This window comes from Euprymna scolopes, chromosome 2 (genome assembly GCF_053919585.1).
Source record: "Euprymna scolopes isolate OS-2025 chromosome 2, ASM5391958v1, whole genome shotgun sequence".
NCBI lineage: Eukaryota > Metazoa > Mollusca > Cephalopoda > Sepiida > Sepiolidae > Euprymna > Euprymna scolopes.
In genome coordinates, this window is record NC_136483.1 from 166,133,034 (window position 1) to 166,160,146 (window position 27,113).

At 30.4% G+C, this 27,113-nt stretch overlaps 1 long non-coding RNA gene across 1 annotated transcript in view; it reads left to right on the top strand.

Moving 5' to 3' along the window:
* Positions 1-27,113, top strand: part of LOC145298643 (uncharacterized) — a 76,021-nt gene that overhangs the window by 1,175 nt on the left and 47,733 nt on the right. The gene's annotated exons all lie outside the window — the stretch shown is intronic.

Here is a 27,113-nt window from a genome sequence, read left to right on the forward strand (position 1 = left end):
AGGATGTATGTATCTTGTTATAATGGAGTGTTGGTGTCAGTCTGTAACTAAATCAGTTTAATATTTAAAATATGAGATCATATTCTGGAAAAAAATGTATCATGTTCTTATTTGTTATGTTATAATCAGTTGAATATATGTTTAGTATATCAGTTACTTGATGATGTATGCATCTAATTATAACGTAGCGTCGGTGTCCGTCTATAAACAAAATCAATTTCATAGTTTAGAGATTACGTCATATCGTGTTTGCAGTATGTTTTTTTTTTCCTTTTTTTATATTTTAATCACTTAAATACACGTTTAGCTTATCAGATATTTGATTATATACGTATCTAATTATAATGGAGTGTTGGTGTCAGTTATTGTAACAGAGATTACGTCATATTGCGGAAAAATACTGTTTTGTATTTGTTTCTTATATTTTCATCACTGGACTGTATATTTAAAACGTAACATGCGGCCACAACCAATATTGAACTCACTACACGAGTTTGTAGTGTAATTCAAATCTTGTCCGTAGCTGAAGACTTGATGTTTCGCCAGGGCTATCACGGGTATCTTTTTTTCGTGACGCCATTACTAGATGAGTTGCCTACTACGGCTTAAGAGAAGCCCATCTACCCTCGCGAGAATGATAGACCGCGCCAGTTTTCCAACCTGGTATTTTACCCCGCGGTACATACAGCGCCTCGCCTTCCTAAATGGTCACCCATCTGGTACTGGCAAGGCTCAACGTTGCTTAACTTTGGTGATCTGGCGAGAACAAGTGTTCTAACATGATTGTGCCGTATACGTACGTTTAGTTTGTAAGATGTATGATGGAGTGCGTAGCTCTAATACTATGAGATAATCTAAGTGTAAGGGAGAATTGGTGTCAGTTTGTAAGTATTTAGCATATTACTACATGAGAACAAATTGTATTTGGATTAATAGTATAAAAACAATAATTATTGTCCCATTCAAGAATCTATGGAATTATGAAGAGAGTATTTTTGTATCGAAAAGAACGGAAACCTCTAAAGGGCTAAAATGGACAAGTCATCGTTTTTCATTTTTATTTACTAATGTTACCATTAAAATAGTGTATTATGATCAATGTTACAGTGCATGAAAATAGCGGATTGATGTTCTTTGTTTGGTTTTTGACCCTATCGAGATTTCGAGTAAACAATGCAGTTTTACTACGATTACGTAACAATTTGAAAGAATAAGAGACCAGGACATTCCTAACATAAAGTTGCTTCTAACCTATGTCTATATCAGACTTCTAAATTATTTAGCCTGATTATATTAGAATAATATCCATCTAATTTCAAGGCTGTATTTCGATTTCTAATATACAGTGCCACCAAAAATAAAGTCCGCTCTTGTCATTTTTTTTTTCAAAAATCGCAAATTTAAGCTAAATTGAATGTAACTGTTTAAACAACTTATACCTCATTTGATTCACCTTTTATTCCTCAATAATTTTACCTGTTCATATTTGACTTTTAGTTGTAGTATCTTAGTGTTAATGTCAATTTAAAAAATTAACTTCAATCGAGAAGGCAAAAAGAAACTCTGCAGCAACAAAGGAGCTTAAAACCAACTTAAAATCTTCACCTTTTAGCATCTCTAATCGTAATTGTTGTTGTTCCTAGGTTATACAACGTAACATTTAGTCCATATACCTCGATTCTCTCTTAGTAATTGTCAGGGGCTCATTAATCTCCACCTTTCTGTTTTATCCAACCGACAAATCGGCTACAGATTGAAATGTGATGAAAAAATGATACGAATGACTGTGCAAAAGCACCAAAACACAAGCAATGTTCGTGATGCCCCTAAATCTGATCGTCCTAGAGTTACTTTTTACAGGAAAGACAATGCTATCAAGATCTGCAGCTTCAGAAACAGATTTGAAACGGCTCCCCAAATCCAACAACAGTGTAATCTTGTTAAAAGTGCTCTCTTTCTACAGAACAGATTGAAGGAATTTAATTTACGAGGCTGTGTTCTGAGACGCAAGCCAATGATTTTTGTAAAGAACAGAAAGCGCCGTCTGGACTTCGTCAGATGCAATGAAGATCATGACTCTTCATATTAGTCGAAAGTGATTTTTAGCGACAAAAACAAGTTTAGTAGGTTAGGCAGTGATGGTAGGCAGTACGTTCGTCGAAGGAAGGACGAAGAATTTAATCCTAGGTGCACAGTTTCAACGCTGCAAAGTGGTGGAGGTTCAGTTTTGGTGTGGGGCATTATTAGTGCCAATGGTCCAGTGCTTATAGGTCGTTTGCAAGATTGAATTAATTCGACCAAGTACATTATTATTGACTGAGCATTTTCTACCCTACTTTGTCCGGAATTTGGATGATAATCCCATCTTCATGCCGGATAATGTTCCCATTCACACAGCTGGCAATGTCAAGAAGTTACCTGTAGAGCATGATATTCCATATTGTGATTGGCCTGCACAATCTCCAGACCTGAATCCTATCGAAAACGTATGATATTACATCAAGCAACAGGTACGCAATTATAAAATTTCAAATCTAGAAGAACTTTCGACAAAAATGAAAGAGAAGTGGGATGCCCTTTCACCGGAGTATTGCCGCAGACTAATTCAAGTGAATGCAAAATTTGCAGACTGTCAAATTACAGAATGGCTATCCTACTAAATATTAACTAGTTCATTGTGTTCCTGTTGTATTTGTGTTGCATTAATGTTCTAAAGTTACATTTAAATAACAATTTTCCATTGTGCGGAGTTTTTTTTTCTTTTGCCTTCTCGATTTGAAGTTAATTTTTTAAATTGACGTTAACACTAGGATACTCCAACTAAAAGTACAAATATGAACAGGTAAAATTATTGAGGAATAAAGGGTGAAACAAATGAGGTATAAGTTTTCTAAACGGTTACATTCAATTTAGCTTAAATTTGCGGTTTTTGCAAAAATGATAAGTGCAGACTTTCCTTTTGCGGCGCCGTATATCTATCTATCTATCTATCTATCTATCTATCTATCTATCTATCTCTCTCTCTCTCTCTCTCTCTCTCTCTCTATATATATATATATATATATATATATATATATATATATATAGAGAGAGAGAGAGAGAGAGAGAGAGAGAGAGGAAGAGAGAGATGTTAAAATTCATAGAAATCTACTGTTAAAAAGCACCGTGAAGTTGAAAATCTAAACGTCACGGTTAAAAGATCAGACTGGTGCAGTGTTTTTACTTTTTAAATAAATGTTTATCTATTTAAAATATCTAATTTGACAACGAGAGACTGCGGCCAAACACCATCATGGTTAGTAAGAAGAAAAAGTATTGTTTAAACCTTTCTGATGAGAACTTTGGTATAAGCCGGAAATTAAAAATTTTAAATAAATAAATATTTTTTAATAAAGAAACGAAAGCTATGGTACGCGTTGGATATTTTAACCGGTATGTTTTGTATATATATATATATATATATATATATATATATATATATATATATATATATATATATATATATATATATATATAAAAGTGAACGTGTCTCTGTGTGTGTGTGTGTGTGTCTGTGTGTGTGTGTGTATGTGTACATTTCCTTACGCAATAACTCTGTCAATTTTTAGTCTACAAAATCGAAATTTGATATACAGGGCACGGAGATTTGGGAAAATCGATCTGATTGGTTTTAAGAAGTCAAAGTTCAACGATTTTACCTTTGAGAACTCTACTAAACTCCTCCCACAATTTTGGGTCTAAACACTTGAAATTTTAGATAGAGGTTCCTTGAACATGGATCTAACTTAATAACTTAATTTGAGCCTAAAACAATAAATGTTAAGGGGTCATAATAGGGGTCAAAGTTAAAAAAATTGACCTCTACGGTCTCTTCCAAATTACTAAGACAATTTCTGGTCTAAATATTTGAAATTTGACATAATGGGTATTCAGAGATAGGGCGAGCTTTTTCATCAGTTAGGGTCGAAAATTTTTAGTTACCAATATATAAATGTATGTATGTATGTTTGCATGTCTGCCTTAAACTTTCAATAGAGGCAACGGATTTTACCAAGATCAGTATCGTTTTAAAGTTCGACTTTTCATACGACAAATATCGAAAAATTCGCTAAAAACATTAATATCTTCCCCTTCAACTAGGCACTTTTCTACAGGGGGGGGGGTAACTTTTTTCGCCGATACTTTTTAAATTTATCCTCTCCTTTAGATTGTCCAGCCTTAATTAAAAAAAATGTTGCTTCCGGTTTGGCGGTGGTCGTAACAGCATAAACGTTAGGTTTTATCCCGTTATTTTCCTTCTTTGCGGTACAGGTTCGAGCCTGCCTTCCTATTACCACTTTTTTTTTGCTCAACATACACATCCAAACACCCGGGTAACGCCGGGATGAAATGCTAGTATATATATATATATATATACAAAGTGAACGTGCCTGTGTGTGTGTGTGTGTCTGTCTGTGTGTTTTTGTGTCTGTGTACATTTCCTTACGCAATAACTCTGACAATTTTTAGTCTACAGACTCGAAGTTTGATATACAGGGTACTGAGATTTGGGAAAATTGATATGATCGTTCAGAAATTTGGCAGTTAAGGGGTCAAAGTTCAACGATTTGACCATTGAGAACTCTACCAAACTCCTCCGACAATTTTGTGTCTAAACACTTGAAATTTTAAATAAAGGTTCATTGGACATGGATCTAACTTAATAACTTTATTTGAGCCCAAAACAATAAATTTTAAGGAGTCATAATAGGGGTCAAAGTTTAAAAAAAATGACTTTTTTTTTTTTTTTTTTTTTTTTTTTTTTTGCTCAGCATACATCTCCAAACACCCGGCCAAGGCCGGGCACCCATGCTAGTACATATATACATATATGTATATATGTTATATACTTATTCATGTTATGACTAAAGTAAGAGTCTTATTAAAGAGAGAGATGCTTAATCTTAGAGAGAGAGAGAGAGAGAGAGAGAGAGAGAGAGAGAGAGAGAGAGAGAGAGATGTTGTATCTTAGAGACTTTGTTATTAAGAGGAATGTTGAAAGACTCAGAGAGAGATTGTTCGTTTATAATGATTCCTATATATTAAATGTTCATTCCTTAGATGTGTTGAAGAAGGAGAAGCTCTTTGAGTGATGAGATAGTCTTCAGTCAGTCTTAGTGTAGATATGAGATGAGATGTGTATGAAAAGACATTTTATAACACTGGACATATAGACATATAATAACAATTCAATTTACCTTTTTGTAGAATCATAAGACAAGACGATGTTTTACAAAAACACAGATGAGTTTATTCTTCACACGACCGGCCGTGATTTTCATCATCAAGAATTCAAAGCTTCACATATTAAGTTTAAAAGTGATCGTATCGCTTCTAGACGTTCGAATTCCAAACTCCAGACTCTCTGAGTTTCTCCAAGTTTCTGTTTTCTTTTAATTCTAAAGTTTTTCTCTATCCCTAGAACTTTCTATTTCCCGTGACGTGACGTCATACACATGTTAAAACATGTGCCTTCTTTCACGTGTTCTGGACATGCGTGTCCAAAAGTTTTCCTTTTTCTACAAAAGGAATTTTAACCTATACTCAGTAACCTATTTTTCCAATATGTTAAAAACATTATCTTATAGCTCCATTCTTTCAATTAAAATTTCATAACAAACTTGACAGTGCACATTATTTTCTTGAAATATTTTATCTCTATTCTAAACAATTGTTTGTTTTACATTCCTTTTTTTTAAATTCTCACACGTAATCTATTGCTAAACCTAAATTACGAGGTTCGAATTTCGTCTATTGCTATTTCATTTTCATTTTAACTAATCTCTCTATTTTTATACTTACATGAAAAGGGGACAGCCCTTATCATGTAACATATATATTCATATATATATATATATATATATATATATATATATATATATATATATATATATATATATATATATATATATATATAACTACTTCATTTACTCACATAAAATTAATATACGAAAGTATAGATTTATGCGTAAACTTTAAGTATTTACTTCAAAAGTGCTCAATACGTAGGTAGAGCTAGTTAGTAATTTATAAAATATATATGGCGATTAAGCTACACTGAATATTCGGCGTTTCATCCACTCTAGGATTCGTCTGGCTTTTGCGCGAATTCTGTTGTTTTTTATCTTTTTTATATGGTCCTCTTCTGTTGAGGATTTTTGTAAGCCAATCAGCTTTCTAGTATTCACCGCACCCCTTCCTATCAGCCAATGGGCATGCATTTAATCGAACAAAGGATCTGTTTTAAAACTAGTTTAGTTGTTTAAGGCAGACGTTTTCTTTTTTTATATTTATAAATATACTTATGTGTACATACATATATGCGCATATATATACATATATATATATATACATATATGTGTGATCGTTTATGTATATTCATGTTTATTTAATTAATTTATTTGTTTATTTTCTATTGTTTTTGTTAGTTTTAAAACTATTTTGTATCGCTATCCTAGAGTAAATTTTATTTTGTGAACACAGTTATTTGCTATTTCTCTTCTACAGTTTAATAGATTTTGGGGTTCTTTAAAGTACAGGATAGCACATTTTCCATGAAGACATAATATACATGGGTCGTCTAAATGCCTACACGTGGTAACTTGTCTTATTATTTTCCATTCGACTATCGGCGAATGTCCGCTGTCTTTGAGTTCCCAGAAATTACTATATATACATACATATATATATATATATATATATATATATATATATATATTCATATATATATATATTCATATATATATATATATATATATATATTCATATATATATACCTATATATACATATATATTCTCATATATATGCGTATATATATATTCATATATATATGTATATGAATATATAAATATATATATTTTAATATATATATGTATATATATGAATATTTAAATACATATATGAATATATATATATATGAATATATATATATGAATATATATATATATATATATGAATATATATACATGTATATGCATATGAATATATATATGCATATATATATACATATATATATATATATATATATATATATATATATATGTATATGTTGTTCATTTGTTTTTGTTTGCGATACTTTTTAAATAAATTCGATTATTTATACGAAAGTGCATTTTTACCTAAATGCCAATTTGTACCTCCAAATGGTGAGCGGCATATGTATCGTTTTTAAAATATAATTATCTACTGAGGCTTATTTCGTCGTCTACGACTCATCAGAGTGGTTGAATTTAGCGAGGTTCGAAATTGCGACATCATTATAAACCTCTACCACCGGACAATCTCGCATGACTGCTGAATTATCGCGTTTCTTATATAGATGTTGTTTGTTTTTGTTTGCGATATTTTTTGAAAATAAATGCAGTTAAATCCCACACACAGACACACGCGCGTGCACACACACACACACACACACACACACACACACACACACACACACACACACACACACACACACACACACACATCCTCCCATATATACATATATATATATATATATATATATATATATATATATATATATATATATATATATATATATATATATCCACCTTTCCCTTTGTTGGAAAATAAAGAAAAAGAAAAGTAAAGAAATATAACATAAAAAAGAAAATAGTGTTTATCAGTAGACAATGGATCGAAATTTGTTCCTTAACGCAGACAAAAGAGAGCTACGGTGAGGTAGTTATTTTATGACAAAGGGATTAACAGAAGTACGTCGATGTATTTTGATATTAGCGTGTCGGCGTGTTTTTTTTTTTAGGTACGGTTGCAATTAAAGTCGGGGAAAAGAACCTTTAATATATTCATGATTGACAAGGGATTTTATGGGAAGCGGCTTGCAAAGGCTAGTGTCACACACGCACCCTGAGTTCAGCAAATATTTACAGAAAGCATCAAAATCTGTGTTTTCCTTTGTAGTTGTGTTTTATTTTATTTTAATACTTGTGCATCCATGTGCACCCACCAACGGCCGTAAATACGTAAGAGACAACGACACGGCCATAACGAGAACGAGATAAAACGAAGAAGAAAAAATCCACGGCATGAAACGTTGGGGTCGGCAAGTTGTCGAACGGGGGAGATGTGAATATGTTTATAATATCTTTGTACAAGGGAAAAGGGAGGAAAATTGGCGCGGCAACTATCGAGACATTTCTCTTTTGTAATGGGAAACGAAAGGTATTTATCAGAATCCTGTTGAATCACCTAAATGCCTACATTTGTCCTTTTATGCTTCCCGATAATCATAGTAGCTTTGGAAGAACTAGGTGTGCCACTAATATGATCTTTAACGGCGCGTCAAATGCAGAAAATGTGTATTGAACATCGTCTAGATCTATATGAGATCTTTGTTGATTTAACCGAAGCATTTGATATAGTTAATCGGGATGCACCGTGGAAGATATTGGGTAAGTTGGGATGTCTTCTTAACTTTAATAGACTTGTGTGTTGTGTGACAATATGAAAATATCCGAACTTGCTGCAGTTGATAATAGTGTTAAGCAGGATTGTCTACTTTTTGTTTTCCATCTATTTTGTTGTAAGCCTGTCGTTGGATTTCACTGTGACAAAGATATCTATCTTTTATTTCGCTCACCGAGTTCACTGTATTAAAATTTCGTCAAGACAACGTGGATCTTATAGCTCACTCGCAGAATGGTACGATCGTTTTGCATGGGCGTGTCAAATCATGGGTTTCGTAATAAGCTTGGGCAAGACAAAGCCTATACTTGATTCAGCCTCTGGCAACCCGTACCAAGAACCGGATATATTTGTTGAAGGTCACAGACTATCTGTAGGGGATCGGTTTATTTGTAGTATAGGAAGAAAAAAAAGTTTCATTCTAAGATTTAAAACAATTTTAGTGAATCATTTTCATTAACGTATTAATAAAAAAGGGAATGTAAAAGAAGGATTTTTGGTAATAGAAACAGAATGAATGTTTGTAATAAGTTTGTGTATGAAGAATTAATACCGTACACTGGTGTTGAAATTAAGGCCGTGTTAGTATGTGTGTGTGCGTGTGTGTGTTTTAGTGTAAGTGCGGTTATAGTAGCCGAACTGAGTCCATGAGGCGTTTTGTCGAATCCCAAGGCCGGAACTCCCCCCCCCTCCGGGGATGTACCCCAAAAGAGAACATTGGAGTTGGAAAAATGGGGTCAAGAGAAAGCAAAGCTTGTGTTAACTTTTTTTAAATCAACTTCTATCATGTGCTCAGCTGGCCTGAGAGATGACCTCTGATTGACCGAATCAGAAGAGAAGTTAAACGCTTGTACCAACCAGCGCCGAGTTTATAAACCAAATGTAAATTCAAAATTGTAATCGTGTCGAGGCTGCTGTTTTTTTTTTTTGTAGTAGTCTGTAATTGTGGCTGGTACATATTTGAGTAGTGTTATTTCGAGGAACGGGTCGTGGAATGGGCGAGAAGTAAAAGTATTGAACAGGCTGATATCATATTTTTTATGATCAAGAAAAGCGATTGTGGACATCACATGATATCACATGATATCAGGTTGGAAAATAAGTTCTCTCTGTATGAGATAGATGTTGTATAAACTTTGTTATATCCTTGTAAAACATACAACCATTTACAGATCTCATGTTCGCCTGGTCAAACCTTTACATCAGAATTGTCTTGCGCACTTGCCTAACATCGGCTGGGACAGCTTCTTTTTTTATCTCCTTTCACCCCAAACTAGGCATGTTGCCACTTGGAATGTAAGGGGATTATGTCTAACAGGTGACTGTGGGGAGCTGAGCAGCAAGATGTCTGTTCACAGGAAATAAGGAGATAATTCCAAACCCTAGCAGTCTTAGGGAAGAAACTATTAGAGTAGAGGACTTTCCGACATCTGTGGACCTCAACAGTTATGGGGTGCGATTTTGCTGCTTGTTAGGTTAGTCGAGAGTATGTACGTTGAGAGGGCACAAGTGCTATGAGTTCATCGGAGCACATTCCATTAAAGTACATAGATGCACCGTTGCAGTGATGGAACACCAAAGTTTTGGAGCGAGCTGCTATTCTAAGCATTTTGTTTCGTATAAGTAAACACAGACGTCGTTGGGCTGATCATCTTGATCGTCTTACTAATGATATACTTATGCAGGTGATTTATAGTGAACTAGCTGGGAAAACTCGCCCACAGTGCAAATCACAAAAGCGATTCAAAGATTGTCTGAAAGACTATTCCAAGTGCTTTAGAATTGATGTTGGTAGATGAGAAGGAGTGGGTGTAGTGAGCTCAGGAAAGGTCAGAAAGTGATTTCGAAGGCAGTAAGGTTTTCGAAAAAAGAAAAAAAAGAAATAAATAGGACAAAACACAAGTAGATGAAGAGAGCAAAGAAGAAGAGACAGAACGTGACACACCCAGCGCGATTATGAAATATGGAACAGCTAACATGCCCAGTTTGCAATGTGGCAACACGTGTCACATAGTTGAATAACCAAGGAGTACGTGTGCACTTCAATTATGGCATTCTCTTCAGATCACCACAACACCCGCTACTTCTGTACCTAGAAAACCTTCAGAGCCATATCCGCACCTCAATACGCAATAAGTAGTCACACTTGAAATCGAATAGGCAGTAAGTATATCTATCTATCTATCTATCTATCTATCTATCTATCTATCTATCTATCTATCTGTCAGTCAGTCTGTCTGTCTGTCTGTCTGTTATGTAGCGGGGGTCATACTGAAGACATGTACAACGCGGACTCATATAATACAAACTGGGAGATATGATGCAACAGTTCTTAACACATATAGAGAGGAGGAGATATATTATTGATTATGGTGGAAAGGACACATAATACTTGGAATGGTTGTAAAAAGTTCGTTACAAGATGATGATAAAACACATTTACGTTTTCTCGTTGATGGAAACACGACACGAAGACCACAGTTACAAAATATTAGATGATATCTTTATTTCTCAACCGGCCGATCGGTGATGTCAAGAACTCAAGCCTTTTCGACTACATGGCCTACTCTCTTCCCTTTGTTTCTAAGGGGCTTTCCTCTCGATCTCTCCTGATTCTGTCGCTGACTCTCACTCATCAACTTCCTAACTTTGAACCCACAGATTCAATATATTGAGAAATCTCCTTTGTTTATGACGTCAGAAGTGTACTGTCGACCAACATGACTATATCACGTTTTCTACACATGTCCGTCCAACACACTTTTGGCAAACAAAGAATCCTCAATTCTAATTGTTTAATATCCAACCTATTTTTAAAACAATATATTTTAACTCTCATTGTGCATTCATTTAAATGACACATTTAATATCCAGATTTCTAAAAGAATGGACAATCGACTCTTTTTCCGGCATAATTAATTTATTTAACTATTTCTAACAAAATTAACAATGGACTGAATTCCTAAGATTCCAATTTCCATTATCTTTAACACTTGCCTACAGGGTTCGATTCTAGCCTTTTCGCAATATCATTTTTACTTATCTAGTATGTATTTTTACTTACATGGGAAGAGGTCAGCTCCTTTCATGGAACATATCTATCTATCTATCTATCTATCTATGTGTGTGTGTATGTATGTATGTATGTATGTATGTGTGTGCGTAATGCAATGCTCTTTCTAAATAAACAAATAGAGCATTGTGTGAGTTGCGATTAATGTTTGTATAAAGGCATTTTAGATATCATTCACTAGCGGCGTCTGCCCCTGTGGCCTTGTGGTTAAATCTACTGACTATCACTCCCGGGCTTGGGATGGGTGTAAGTTTAGCCACAGTGAAACAGCTGTCATACAGTAAAACAGTGCGGATGATTATATATATATATATATATATATATATATATATATATATATATATTCTGTTTTATATATATATTTATTCTGTTTTAAAGTAAGATTTTTGACTTACTTGTTGTTTCATCAAATACTTCTGCATGCAAAATCCGATCCCGCATTATGCTAATTCCTACCCTCTGATGAGAAGGAGAGTATTTCTTCGAAACTCCGCGGATTAAGGACTATCCATTTATCTAGTGTTTCCTTTTCAGATTAAATATGTTTTTAATTCATTTCAAAGTGTTTTTTAACATGTTTTATTAACTGTTTGCTAATATATATATATATATATATATATATATATATATATATATATATATGATAAGAATAATGGAAATAGCATTCCAACAAAATAAAGAAATAAAAAGGAACAAACCGTGTTGTGTTCATCAACGTTTCGTCTTTATTTCAATACTTTTTTTGATAGCTAGCATAAAATATATATATTTTTTTATAGCTTGCATAAAATATTTTTTTTATAGCTAGTATAAAATATATATTTTTTAAAGCTAGCATATTTTTTGATTGCTAGCATAAAATATATTTTTTTATAGTTTGCATAAAGTATATTTATTTTTTTATAGTTTGCATAAAATATATTCATTTTTTTATAGCTAGCATAAAATATATTTATTTTTTATAGCTAGCATAAATACATTTATTTTTTTATAGCTAGCATAAAATATATTTATATGATATATATATATATATATATATATATGTGTGTGTGTGTGTGTGTGTGTGTGTGTGTGTGTGTGTGTGTGATAAGAATAATGGAAATAGCATTCCAACCAAATAAAGAAATAAAAAGGAACAAACCGTGTTGTGTTCATCAACGTTCCGTCTTTATTTCAATACTTCCAAGTAAATAAAGACGAAACGTTGATGAACAAATAACACGGTTTGTTGCTTTCTATTTCTCTCTGTCTCTTTATATATATATATATATATATATATATATATATATATATATATATAGTAAAATCACTCAATAAGTACGGAGTCTGACAATAGATGGTGCAGCTAATGTAAAATCAATATAGTTTTTATAAAATACTAACCTTCAAATGACACGTATCCAAATTTCAGTCCAGCCGGATTATTAGTTTACAAATTACAGTTATTTAATTGAAGTTATTGCTTCGAATTTCCAAACCCATGGAAAAATCTGAATTTTCCCGAATTTTATAAATAATTTTGATAAATATGATAAAAATGCATTTAATTTTTAATTATTTCTCTCCATCTTAAAACATTTTCTCCCCATGTGAACGTTTCTGAATAATAGCGTTACTATTTCAGCACCGTACCATCTCTGCGTGACTACCGAAATAATAAAAACAAGTCATAGCAAGTTACATCATACACGTGAAACGACCTAATAAAAACTGTTGAAAAACATACTCGTTATCTTTATGAAGTTGAGCTATATATATTTTTTTTTAGCTAGCATAAAATATATTTATTTTTTTATAGCTAGCATAAAATATCTTTATTTTTTTATAGCTAGCATAAAATATATTTATTTTTTATAGCTAGCATAAAATATATTTATTTTTTTATAGCTAGCATAAAATATATATATTTTATAGCTAGCATAAAATATAGCTATCTTTTTATAGCTAGTATAAAATATATTTTTTTAGCTTGCATAAAATATATTTATTTTTATATAGCTAGCATAAAATATATTCATTTTTTTATAGCTAGCATAAAATATATTTATTGTTTCATAGCTAGCATAAAATATATTTATTTTTATAGCTTGCATAAAATATATTTTTTTTATCTATCATAAAAAATATATTTTTTAATAGTTAGCATAAAATATGTTTATTTTTTTATAGCTAGCATAAAATATATTTATTGTTTTGATAGTTAGCATAAAATATATTTATTTTTTATAGCTAGCATAAAATATATTTATTTTCTTTATAGGTTAAATTTTTTAAAGCTAGCATAAAATATATGAATTTTTTTGATAGCTAGCATAAAATATATTAAGTTTTTTGATAGCTAGCATAAAATATTATTTTTTTATAGCTAGCATAAAATATGTTTATTTTCGTTATAGCAAGCATAAAATATATATTTTTTTATATTTATTTTTTATAGCTAGCATAAAATATATTTATTTTTTATAGCTAGCATAAAATATATTTATTGTTTTGATAGCTAGCATAAAATATGTTTATTTGTTTGATAGCTAGCATAAAATATATTTAATTTTTTATAGCTAGCATAAAATATATTTATTGTTTTGATAGCTAGCATAAAATATATTTATTTTTTTATAGCTTGCATAAAATATATTTATTTTTTATAGCTAGCATAAAATATATTTTTTATAGCTAGTATAAAATATATATTTTTTTAAAGCTAGCATAAAATATATTTATTTTTTGATAGCTAGCATAAAATATACTTTTTTATAGTTTGCATAAAATATATTTATTTTTTTATATCTAGCATAAAATATATTCATTTTTTATAGCTAGCATAAAATATATTTATTGTTTTGATAGTTAGCATAAAATATATTTATCTTTTATAGCTTACATAAAATATATTTTTTATAGCTAGTATAAAATATATATTTTTTTTAAGCTAGCATAAAATATATTTATTTTTTGATAGCTAGCATAAAATATATTTTTTTATAGTTTGCATAAAATATATTCATTTTTTATAGCTAGCATAAAATATATTTATCTTTTATAGCTTACATAAAATATATTTTTATAGCTAGTATAAAATATATATTTTTTTAAAGCTAGCATAAAATATATTTATTTTTTGATAGCTAGCATAAAATATATTTTTTTATAGTTTGCATAAAATATATTCATTTTTTATAGCTAGCATAAAATATATTTATCTTTTATAGCTTACATAAAATATATTTTTTATAGCTAGTATAAAATATATATTTTTTTAAAGCTAGCATAAAATATATTTATTTTTTGATAGCTAGCATAAAATATATTTTTTTATAGTTTGCATAAAATATATTCATATTTCTATAGCTAGCATAAAATATATTTATTTTTTTATAGCTAGCATAAAATATATTTATTTTTTATAGCTAGCATAAATATATTTATTTTTTCATAGCTAGCATAAATATATATATTTTTTTATAGCTAGCATAAATATATTTATTTTTCGGCATGGCTTTTATTTATACACACTTTTCACGTGTACATCCTCGAGATTTGTTTATATTTTTTCACTGAAATATGGTTTAAATTAAAAATCCATGACAGCGAAGTAAACATGGTTTAAATATAAACCCACGATAATGAAGTATACACGGTATAAATATAAATCCATGATAATGAATGCATTTATACAGTTTGTGTAGAAGACGTGCATACATTATAAATAAACAGATTGAATGTTCTTTAATACACCTGGGACGCATGGGAAAACTTTTTGGTTTGGAATTAAAACATGTTTGTTTACTTTTGTTCATATCAAATAAGGCTTATTGCCACGAAGCGTTAACAATTAATGCAGTTGAAAGAAAAAATAATTCACTATAATACTAAAAAAAATCATTTAAAGATTTATTTGAAAATATTTTTATAAAAAAATCATTTAAAGATTTATTTGAAAAAATATTTATTTATTTAAAAAATATTCATTTATCTTTAAAGGTATATTTCTTTTAAAGAAAAAAAAAATCACATATCATTTAGCTTTCTTAAATTTCAAATTTTACTAATAAATAGATAAACTTTAAAAATATTTGATATCTCTTACTTCACTGTGTTTCCCTGGCAAGAAATTCACTCTTTTATTTGCACGTGTTCAAATGGAAAAAAATTACTTGTCTTTGGTTACAGTTTTCGTAATTTCCTTCTGTGATTTTATACAAGGGAAGAACTTCCGGTCATATCTTTAAACTTTATTCCGTGATATCAGCAAGTCAAGTACAAGGGCCATCTAGATATATTTACATAGGTCGTAGTTTGATGAGAAAATCTTCCCAAATGATCAGAAATGATGAAGAGGGAAATGGAGGACTCTCACTAAAACAAAGTCTTTTCACTAAGACAATACACCGTGTCACAATTCGATCGAAACGTCACAACTGCATGAATTTCACTTCGAATTGGTCCCGCAACAACAGATCTGAACATTTCTTTGTTTGTGTACATGAATGTCCCTAATAAACTGAGGCATACTAAGGAGTATATACCTTAATTATAAGTATATTCACATGTACAGTTTGCATATTTCTAGCTGCCCATTAAACGATCTAATGCCACTTTTTCTAACACGTCACACAATGAAATTAATCCATTTATAAGCGTTAAGTGCGTTACGTGCTATCAAAAATTGAACATTTTAGCATGCTGAAAGGAATAAACATTAAGATGAACAACATTTTGGAATTTAGAATATAGACTTTTTGTCATTTATTTCTATATGCTCTGTAGTTATTAAATAATAAGGACACACACACACACACACACACACACACACACACACACACACACACACACATATATATATATATATATATATATATATATATATCTTACAGAAGATCAGAACATTGTCGGCACCGTCGGTTTCAAATCTAAACAAAAGGGGCCTATAACAGATATTTTTACCAAACTTTCTGAAGCCTCTCTTTATGTCTCTTCGGAGAATTGCGGCTCCCGCATTGTGTAACGCTTAACGATATTTCGATTCTCTGCTATATTTCAGCTTTTATAATTTTTACCAATTCGGAATTTTTATCGGCAAAATTTGCCGATATTTGCGTCATGGTGTAATGCAAACATTCTTTCTGTGAATTCAAGTTGAAATCCTATTGAAGTGATAAAGCAGAGGATCGAAATATCGTCGAAGAGTCACAAATCACGCGAAACGCCTATTTTCGGGGAAACAAATTGCAATACAGTCGGTTAAAGAGGCATTTTATAGGTCCCCGTGCTTGCCCAGAATTCACCCCTCCCTCATGAAAAAAAAAAAATAAATAAAAAATAAAGAAAAATATGTATGGTGTACGTACCCGTGACGATAAGAAAATATCGTACACCAAAAATCCAAATATCACGTAAATTGATCAAGTAATTTTATTTTTAAATAAAATAAATCAAATCTTAAACTACGGGCGAACGATTTCGGACACCATCTTGAAAAAAAAAAAACAACATACGAACAAGAAAGATAACTCCAAATGATTCAAACTTGCGATATTTTAAAATGTCATTATTAACAGGAGGAAGAAGACACTGGAAAAACATGAATTTTAAATTCGCATAGGCCCCCTTTGTTTGAATTTGAAACCGACGATATCGATGGTGTTCTGGTATTCTGTAATATATATATATATATATATATATATATATATATATATATATATATATATATATATATTACGATGGTCGTTACAAAAGTACAGCCTCCTATTTTTTAACTTGAGAAGTTGAAGAGCTACAAAGATGAGAGTAGTACCATTAAAACGAGTTAACTTTTGGGTTCTAGAATTTTTTCATTCATAATCACCATCATTCTAAGTGCACTTTTGCTAGGAATTCAATGACGTATTTCTGATTCTGATGCAGTCAATATCTGCAACAGAGAGATGAAAGTTTCAAGTCATGAATGCATGAGTTCAGTCATCATAACTGTTGTGGTTGCAAGGTTGAACAATAATTAGTAAGGAAATACAATGAAGACGCAAACAACAAGATAACGCAATAATAAGTGTATTAAAGAAAAGGTATATTTACAATATGTACAAATGACGGTGTCGAGTCAGAGAGTCTTGGTGGGAGGACATGTACGCTCTTCGGCGTCACTTCCTTCCGGTGGCATTTGAGTAAGACACACCAAGGCCAACCTAGGCTTGCCATTTATAGTGTTATGTTATTCGCATATGCAAATAAGTGGTTGCCACCACAACACCCCACTCCCAAGATTTGAAGTCACACAGATTTCAATATCTTTTTCTTTTTGGGTTTACCATTAATGGTTCATTCACTTTTCTTTTCCTACCTGATCTTCGGGTTTCAGGTGCATTTTGAGGCGGTTCCAAATTAAAAGATTCGTATATGATATCTATGGTGTCCTCCTCTTCGACTGTTGTCGTATCATCATCATCTTGGATATGACGTTTTTTTATCTGATTTAGGTGCCTTTTATGTATATTCTGTGGACCTTTAATCATGTATGTACAATCACCAATGCGTTTATCCACTACTCCACATTCCCAGTAAGATGTGTTATTTCTGTAGCACTTAAAATATACTCGATCTCCCGAGTTATATTTCTTCTCGTGTGTGTAGTGTTTCGGATAATTGCCTGCCTTGGCAATAGTTTGTCAAACGCTGATTTTACCTTTCTGGCAAACATTAGATCAGCTGGTGATATGTTTGATGGTGTACTAGGATGTGATGTAATCCTATATACTTGCAAGAATTGTTGCAAAGCCTTTTCTGTTGGTGTTCCAATGGATTTCTTTAACGCTCGTTTTAGCGTGTCCACGAACCTTGCCGCGAGGCCGTTCGACCTTGGATGATACGGCGGAGTCGTGATGTGCTTCACTCGGAACGTGTCGCAAAATTCCTTAAACTCTGCGGATGTGAACTGCGTTCCGTTGTCAGTGATCAGTGTGTCTGGTACACCGAATCTTGCAAACAACTCGTGTAGGAACCCTATTGAGTTGTTCGTTGTTGGATTCCTGCAACGCATTACCTCCGGCGATTTTGTGAAACTATCCACTACAATTAAATAATAGTTTTCACCTACTGGACCAGCGAAGTCCATGTGGATTCTCGACCATGGTTGGTCGGTTTTCGGCCAAGGTTTGTGTACTATAGGTGGAGATTTTGCCGCTAACTGGCATCCTTTACATTTATCAATTGTTGTCGCTATGTCAGTGTCCATGTTACGCCAGTACACGTAGCTTCTCATTAACGACTTCATTCGATTTATCCCCGGATGTCCTGTGTGGAAATCCCTTAACATCCTATTCTGCAATGTTTCGGGTATTACCACTCTCTCGCTGTACAGTAACACATCGTCACATATGGAGAAAACTTCCTGCACCTTTGTGTCCGTTATAATTTTCTCTTTTATGTCCTTTATATATTCGTCTTTCTCGGCTTCCCTTTTAATGTCCGACAAAGTTACGGGTAGTTCCTTAATGATGTTTGCTACCATATTTTTTACTTCAACATTTGTCCGAATTGCTGCAATGACTGATTCTTCCAGATTGTGTTTCTGTGGTATCAGTCTTGACAGTCCATCCGCATGGCAAATCTTTTTTGATGCTAGATGTTGTAGCTGGAAATCGTAATTAAGTAGTATTGTACCCCAGCGCAGCAATCTATTTGCGGTGTATACCGGCAATCCTTTTTTTGATCCATAGATCGTGACTAACGGTTTATGATCGGTTTCAAGTATGAATTGTCTACCATATAAATATCGGTGAAATTTAGTCACGGCAAAGATTATGCTCAACGCTTCTTTTTCGATTTGTGAATATGCCCTTTCGGCTGGTATCAGCGTTCTCGAAGCATGCGCTATTGGTTTTCTAGACCCATCCGGCATAATATGTTGAATGCATGCTCCTAAGCCATAGGAGCTAGCGTCACTAGCGACGACTATTTTTAAGTTTGTGTCAAAGTGCGTTAAGAATAATTCGGATGTTAGTGCGCTCTTTATTTTGTCAAAAGCGGTTTGACATTCTTGCGTCCAGTTCCACGGTGTATCCTTTTTAAGCAGATTATTTAAGGGGGCTCGCAAGTTATGCATTGCTTCAATAAAAGATTGGTAATAATTTGCGAGTCCTAAGAAACTCTGCAAGGTTGTTAACTTATCGGGTGCTGGCATATTTTTTATTGCCACAGATCTGTCTGGGTCTGGACGTCGTCCATGTTTGTTTATTATGTGTCCAAGATACTTAATCTCGCTCATACAAAAGTCACATTTACTTTCTTTTACTTTAAAGCCGAATTCTTGTATTCGAGTAAATACTTGTTTCAAATGTTCCTTATGTTCTTCTAGGGATTTGCTCCTGACAACAATGTCGTCCAGGTATGCACATGCGCACTCAATACCACTTAGCATGGTGTCCATCGCTTGCTAAAAGATGGCAGGCGCTACTTTGATGCCAAAAGGCAATCGGTTGTATTTGTATAATCCCTTATGCGTATTGATGCATAGTATTTTTGAGCAATTCTCCTCGACCGGTATTTGCAAATACGCGTCGCTCAAGTCTATCTTGGAGAAGATATTACCCCCATTCAACTTCGTGAATATTTCCTCTGGGCTTGGTAGGGGGTAATGGTGATCTTTTAATAGGGAGTTGACCCCGGTCGAAAAGTCTGCGCACACTCTAACTTCGTCATTCTTTTTCTTTACGTATACGGTGGGAGCTGCCCACTCGTTGTGTTCTATTTTTGATAGAATTCCCGTCTGTTCCAATCTATTTAATTCTTTATCAATCTTTTCCAACCCAGCGAACGGAACATTTCGCTTTTTTCTAAAAATTGGGCTGGCGTTTTCTTTAAGTTCAAACGAGGCCTTGAATTTATTGCAGCGACCTAAGTTAGTCGTGAATGCCTCAGGAAATAATTCTTTTAAATCGTCTTTTATATTTACTGTTGTTGGAGAAGAACATTCTAATTTTTTACAGAATGTATTGATTGGCTTATCCCATAGTCCGAATTTCTCAATTAAATCTATTCCAAACAGATTTTCACTATTTTTTAGTACGAATATTTTTAATTTCTTCGAAATCCCTTTCAATTTTATCGGGAGGACAACTTCTCCTTCAAATTTTATACCACCACCAGTTACCGTCCGGGCTGCTTTACTAGTTTTCATCATGGCCGGTTTTCCCAACTTTTTCCACGTATTCAGGTTTATTATAGAAACATCGGAGCCGGAGTCGAGTTGTAACTTTATTGATGTTTTAAATATTTCCACTTTTACGTATTTTCGCCGATCTTTGTCTAATTTTGTATTTGATTTTGTTTGCTGTACTCTCTTTCTGGTGTAATCTTTATATCTGCAGCAATCGCTTTTGTGTCCCACCTTCTTACAAATGTAGCATTTTTTCTTCTTATAAGGACAATCTGATTCCCAATGCTTTTCTGCACATCTCTTACAGTTATATCTAGGAAGAGGCTTGTTATATTCTGTACTATATTTATGTTTATTATCTTTGGAATATCCCGTTCCATTGCTTTTCTTTGTAAAGTTCTTGGTTGGTGCGTATGGTTTTCTAACTTTTCTTACATATGCCACTCCGGATTCTTCTATATTTTTTTAATCCTTTTTTTAGTGTAATGGCCCTTTCACAGTCCTCTGCTAGTTTCTGGAGGGTTAAATCTTGCTCAGATTCCAGCTTAGACAACACTCATCTGCGTAGTTCTGCATTTTTCGTGGAAACTAACCCTTGAGCGAAGATTAGACATTTAAAATCTTCTACCGTTAGTTCTGCAAGCTTAAAATTATCGCAGTTTTTATTGACAACTGATGCGTATGTCAAATAATCTTGGTTGTCCATCTTTCTTAGATTCATGCACAGCCATCTTTTATGAAAAAGAGATATATTTGGATTAAATAATTCTTTTAGTAATTTTACAGCTTCCATGAACTCTAATTCCGCAGTTTTTTTAAGGTAATATGTAATCTACGAATTTGCTGTGTTCTGATGTACCCAATTTTCTGAGTAAGAGGCTCACTTTCTGACTATTTGGCCAATTTTTACAGTCTAGTTGAAAAACATCCTCGTATCTTGTGTAGTATGCTTCAAAATTCTTCTCTTCCTCAGGCACATAATGAAATGTGTCCATGCTATTAAAAATAGTTGTATGGGAGAAATTAACACTATCGACATTTTCTCGATTACTCTTTAGTAGTTCCAGTGTTTTAGCAAAACGTTCATCTTGTCTTTCTTCATATTCCAATTGTAGTTTCTTATGCCTTTCTTCATGTTCCAATTGCAGTTTTTTCTGCTTCAATTGTGCCATTTTCTGCTTTTCTTCTTGTTCCTGCTGCCATTTCAATAATCTGTCCTCTCTCTTTTCCTCGCGGTCAGCCTGTGCCTGTATTTGTTTGTTTTTTTTACTCGTTTTGTGTAGCTTGTCTGCGTTCATCCCGCTCAGCCTGTGCTTGTAAAAATTGCATGAACATTTTTGATAAGTCTTCCATGTTTTTTTTTTTTGTTTTTTTTTTTTAGTGTGTAGTTAAAAAAAAAATATTGTACCATGTACAATATACACCGGTTTGGGTACAACAAAAAAGCAAATTGCTGTAAGCTCCTGTTTTCAATAATAATATCGCTGCTTGCAATGATATATTCTTTTTGCGAGTCACGCTGCAAAAAAAAAAAAAATAAAACAGGTTTATCTGGAATCACGAAATGGAATTGACTTTCCGTTTTTAGGCACTTACTAATAAGTAACTCTTTCCACAAAATAAAAGTTTTTTTTTTAATCGAGTCACAATTGAATAAATGTATGCAGTACATTTAGTTCTTTGAGTTTTTTTCTCTAGTATTTTAGTAATTAAAATACCTCTTAAATTGAGATCACCATTTTTTCCGTGACGTTTTACTGTATTATCCGTTATTCAGTGATAACTTCAAGAAAAAAAAAACTTTTCCTTGAATTTTAGTTTTAGCTGTGGTATTTCCTTTTAGTACCGACGTCAACCAAAACATTAATTAAAAAGTCCTTTAGTTGTTGTTTTGTTTTGCATTCCGTAAAAAAAATGGTCAACCTTTGCGTTGTACTTTTTTTTTTTTAAATAGTTCTTCGTCAAACTCTTATATTTGACGCTTCATATCTCGTCGCCAACTGTTGTGGTTGCAAGGTTGAACAATAATTAGTAAGGAAATACAATGAAGACGCAAACAACAAGATAACGCAATAATAAGTGTATTAAAGAAAAGGTATATTTACAATATGTACAAATGACGGTGTCGAGTCAGAGAGTCTTGGTGGGAGGACATGTACGCTCTTCGGCGTCACTTCCTTCTGGTGGCATTTGAGTAAGACACACCAAGGCCAACCTAGGCTTGCCATTTATAGTGTTATGTTATTCGCATATGCAAATAAGTGGTTGCCACCACAACAATATATATATATATATATATATATATATATATATATATATATATATATATACATATATAACTACTTCATTCACTCACATAAAATTAATATACGAAAGTATAGATTTATGCGTAAACTTTAAGTATTTACTTCAAAAGTGCTCAATACGTAGGTAGAGCTAGTTAGTAATTTATAAAATATATATGGCGATTAAGCTACACTGAATATTCGGCGTTTCTTCCACTATAGGATTCGTCAGGCTTATGCCGAATATTCAGTGTAGCTTAATCGCCATATATATTTTATAAATTACTACACTAGTACCCGTCGTTGACTGGGTTCAAAAACAGCCTACAGAAAATGGACTTTAATTTATGAAAGTATGATAGGTTATGAAAAGGAAGGGTTGTAAAGACATAGCTTCGAATTTGGGGGTATCAAAACCAAAGCAAAATATGATGAAAGTAAAAATAAAATAGATAAACCCCATAATTTATTATACCATACCTGTTCACACTGAAACACTTATCACAATGTTCTGTCGATCTATATTAAAAAACCTTGTTAAACTTTGTGACATATTTCCATTCTATGGAAGTCAGGTAGGAACGAACACCTCATAATTTTATTGTACCATATTTCCCCAAACTTGAACAGAATTGTCAAAGTATACTTACGCAGATAGATATGAAAAGTCTTTATTAAAGTTTGTGCCTATTTCCAATCTATGGAGGCCAGGCGCGAACGCAGACACCACCATTTTATCATATCATCCCGATTTAAGTTAAAACATACTTATCAAAGTATTCTTATGTACATCTATATCAAAAACACTTGTAAACGTTTTTTTTTACATTTTTTATTCCCATACTTTGTGGTCCAGGCGCGAACGCAGACCCCCCAATTTTAATGAACCACCATTCTGCCAGATCAAACATACCCATTCCTGTGTCTCGATACATCTTCTATCATTATATGTAATCAGTTTTTTAAAATAGTCAACCATATAGGAGCCTATTCCTGGCCGGCCACACACACACACACACACACACACACACACACACACACACACACACACACACACATTCAGCTCTATATTATAGATGTATTAGAATACCCGTGACCCGTATGGAATTAATGTATGAGCGTGACACTTGTGACGTAAAGAAATTTTTTTTGACATAACAGAAACATTTCAATGAAAGTATATTAAAAGGGGGGAAAAATATAGATAGATTTCTATGAGTCGTTCTGTTTATTATAATTGATTATTTTGAAAGAAATTTACAGTTACTGAATTTTAAGTGGTAGGCCATACTTATAGGTAAATGTGCACTGAACAGATACCATAATACTTATTATAGTTAAATTCAAATTTTGATATATATTTTTTTAAATGAAATTGTTAGTTGAAAGTACAGAATTGTTAAATAAAACACTCTCCCTATGCTATTAATGGCTTTTTAAATAGAAAATGAAAATAAAATGTAACTTTTTTCATTTAATTTAAACAAACATTCATGACCCATTGAGTAAAATATTTAATTATTATGTTAATAATAAAATTAATATTTAATTTATATGTTAATAATAAAATTAATATTTAATTCATATGTTAATAATAAAATTAATATTTAATTCATATGTTAATAATAAAATTAATATTTAATTTATATGTTAATGATAAAATTAATATTTAATTTATATGTTAATAATAAAATTACTATTTAATTCATATGTTAATAATAAAATTAATATTTAATTTATATGTTAATAATAAAATTAATATTTAATTTATATGTTAAAATTAATATTTAATTCATATGTTTATAATAAAATAAATATTTAATTCATATGTTAATAATAAATTAATATTTAATTTATATGTTAATAATAAAATTAATATTTAATTTATATGTAAATAATAAAATTAATATGTAATTTATATGTTAATAATAAAATTAATATTTAATTCATATGTTAATAATAAATTAATATTTAATTTATATGTTAATAATAAAATTAATATTTAATTTATATGTTAATAATAAAATTACTATTTAATTAATATGTTAATAATAAAATTAATATTTAATTTATATGTTAAAATTAATATTTAATTCATATGTTTATAATAAAATTAATATTTAATTCATATGTTAATAATAAATTAATATTTAATTTATATGTTAATAATAAAATTAATATTTAATTTATATGTTAATAATAAAATTAATATTTAATTTATATGTTAAAATTAATATTTAATTCATATGTTTATAATAAAATAAATATTTAATTCATATGTTAATAATAAATTAATATTTAATTTATATGTTAATAATAAAATTAATATTTAATTTATATGTTAATAATAAAATTAATATTTAATTTATATGTTAATAATAAAATTAATATTTAATTTATATGTTAAAATTAATATTTAATTCATATGTTTATAATAAAATAAATATTTTATTCATATGTTAATAATAAATTAATATTTAATTCATATGTTAATAATAAAATTAATATTTAATTTTTATGTTAATAATAAAATTAATATTTAATTCATATGTTAATAATAAAATTAATATTTAATTTATATGTTAATAATAAATTAATATTTAATTTATATGTTAATAATAAAATTACTATTTAATTCATATGTTAATAATAAAATTAATATTTAATTTATATGTTAATAATAAAATTAATATTTAATTTATATGTTAAAATTACTATTTAATTCATATGTTAATAATAAAATAAATATTTAATTTATATGTTAATAATAAATTAATATTTAATTCATATGTTAATAATAAAATTAATATTTAATTTATATGTTAATAATAAAATTAATATTTAATTCATATGTTAATAATAAATTAATATTTAATTTATATGTTAATAATAAAGTTAATATTTAATTCATATGTGAATAATAAAATTAATATTTAATTCATATGTTAATAATAAAATTAATATTTAATTCATATGTTAATAATAAATTAATACTTAATTTATATGTTAATAATAAAGTTAATATTTAATTCATATGTTAATAATAAAATTAATATTTAATTCATATTTTAATAATAAATTAATATTTAATTCATATGTTAATAATAAAATTAATATTTAATTCATATGTTAATAATAAAATTAATATTTAATTCATATGTTAATAATAAAATTAATATTTAATTCATATGTTAATAATAAATTAATATTTAATTTATATGTTAATAATAAAATTAATATTTAATTCATATGTTAATAATAAAATTAATATTTAATTCATATGTTAATAATAAATTAATATTTAATTTATATGTTAATAATAAAATTAATATTTAATTCATATGTTAATAATAAATTAATATTTAATCTATATGTTAATAATAAAATTAATATTTAATTCATATGTTAATAATAAAATTAATATGTAATTTATATGTTAATAATAAGGTAAATAAAGTTATTTTAGACAATTCTGTTCTATTTACATTTTTTGTACAATTTAAGTTTTTTTAAGAAAACTTTTGTGATCTTTTCGCTTAATTGAGACTTCTTATCAGGTTTTAACAACTCTCTTATATCCGTGTTATTTATATTAATCCATTTCTTTTATTGAATATGAATCGCTGAAAAGCACGGGTGCTTATGCACTTATTGTACAGCAAATAAATATTTAATTTATATGATAATAATAAGATCAATAAAACTAAGACAATACTTTTCTATTTACAACATTTTTTGTACAATTTGAGTGTTTAAAAAAATATGTTATCCTTTCGCTTAACTCTACTGAGTGCAACATATATTTGTCCATGTTGAAAGACAGGTTTGTCTAGATAAACTAAAACTCTCTGTAAAGTCTGTGCTTTGAAACTTATGAATTGTCATAGCAAATGCTAATTGAATAGGAAACTGGACTCTGGCAAACAAAATATTGTCACCTTCAGATGAAACAATTTTCAATCTTGGAATTAAAACGATTTCTCCTTCAAACTGTGATGCAATAATTTTAGCAACAATCAAATTATCATGCAGCTCCTCTTTTATTAGTATGATACCATTACATAAGCGTGGTGGATCAATATTCCTCATACACATGATTGGAGCTCCTTTCTTAAGTTCAACTTTATCTGGAGGTAATCC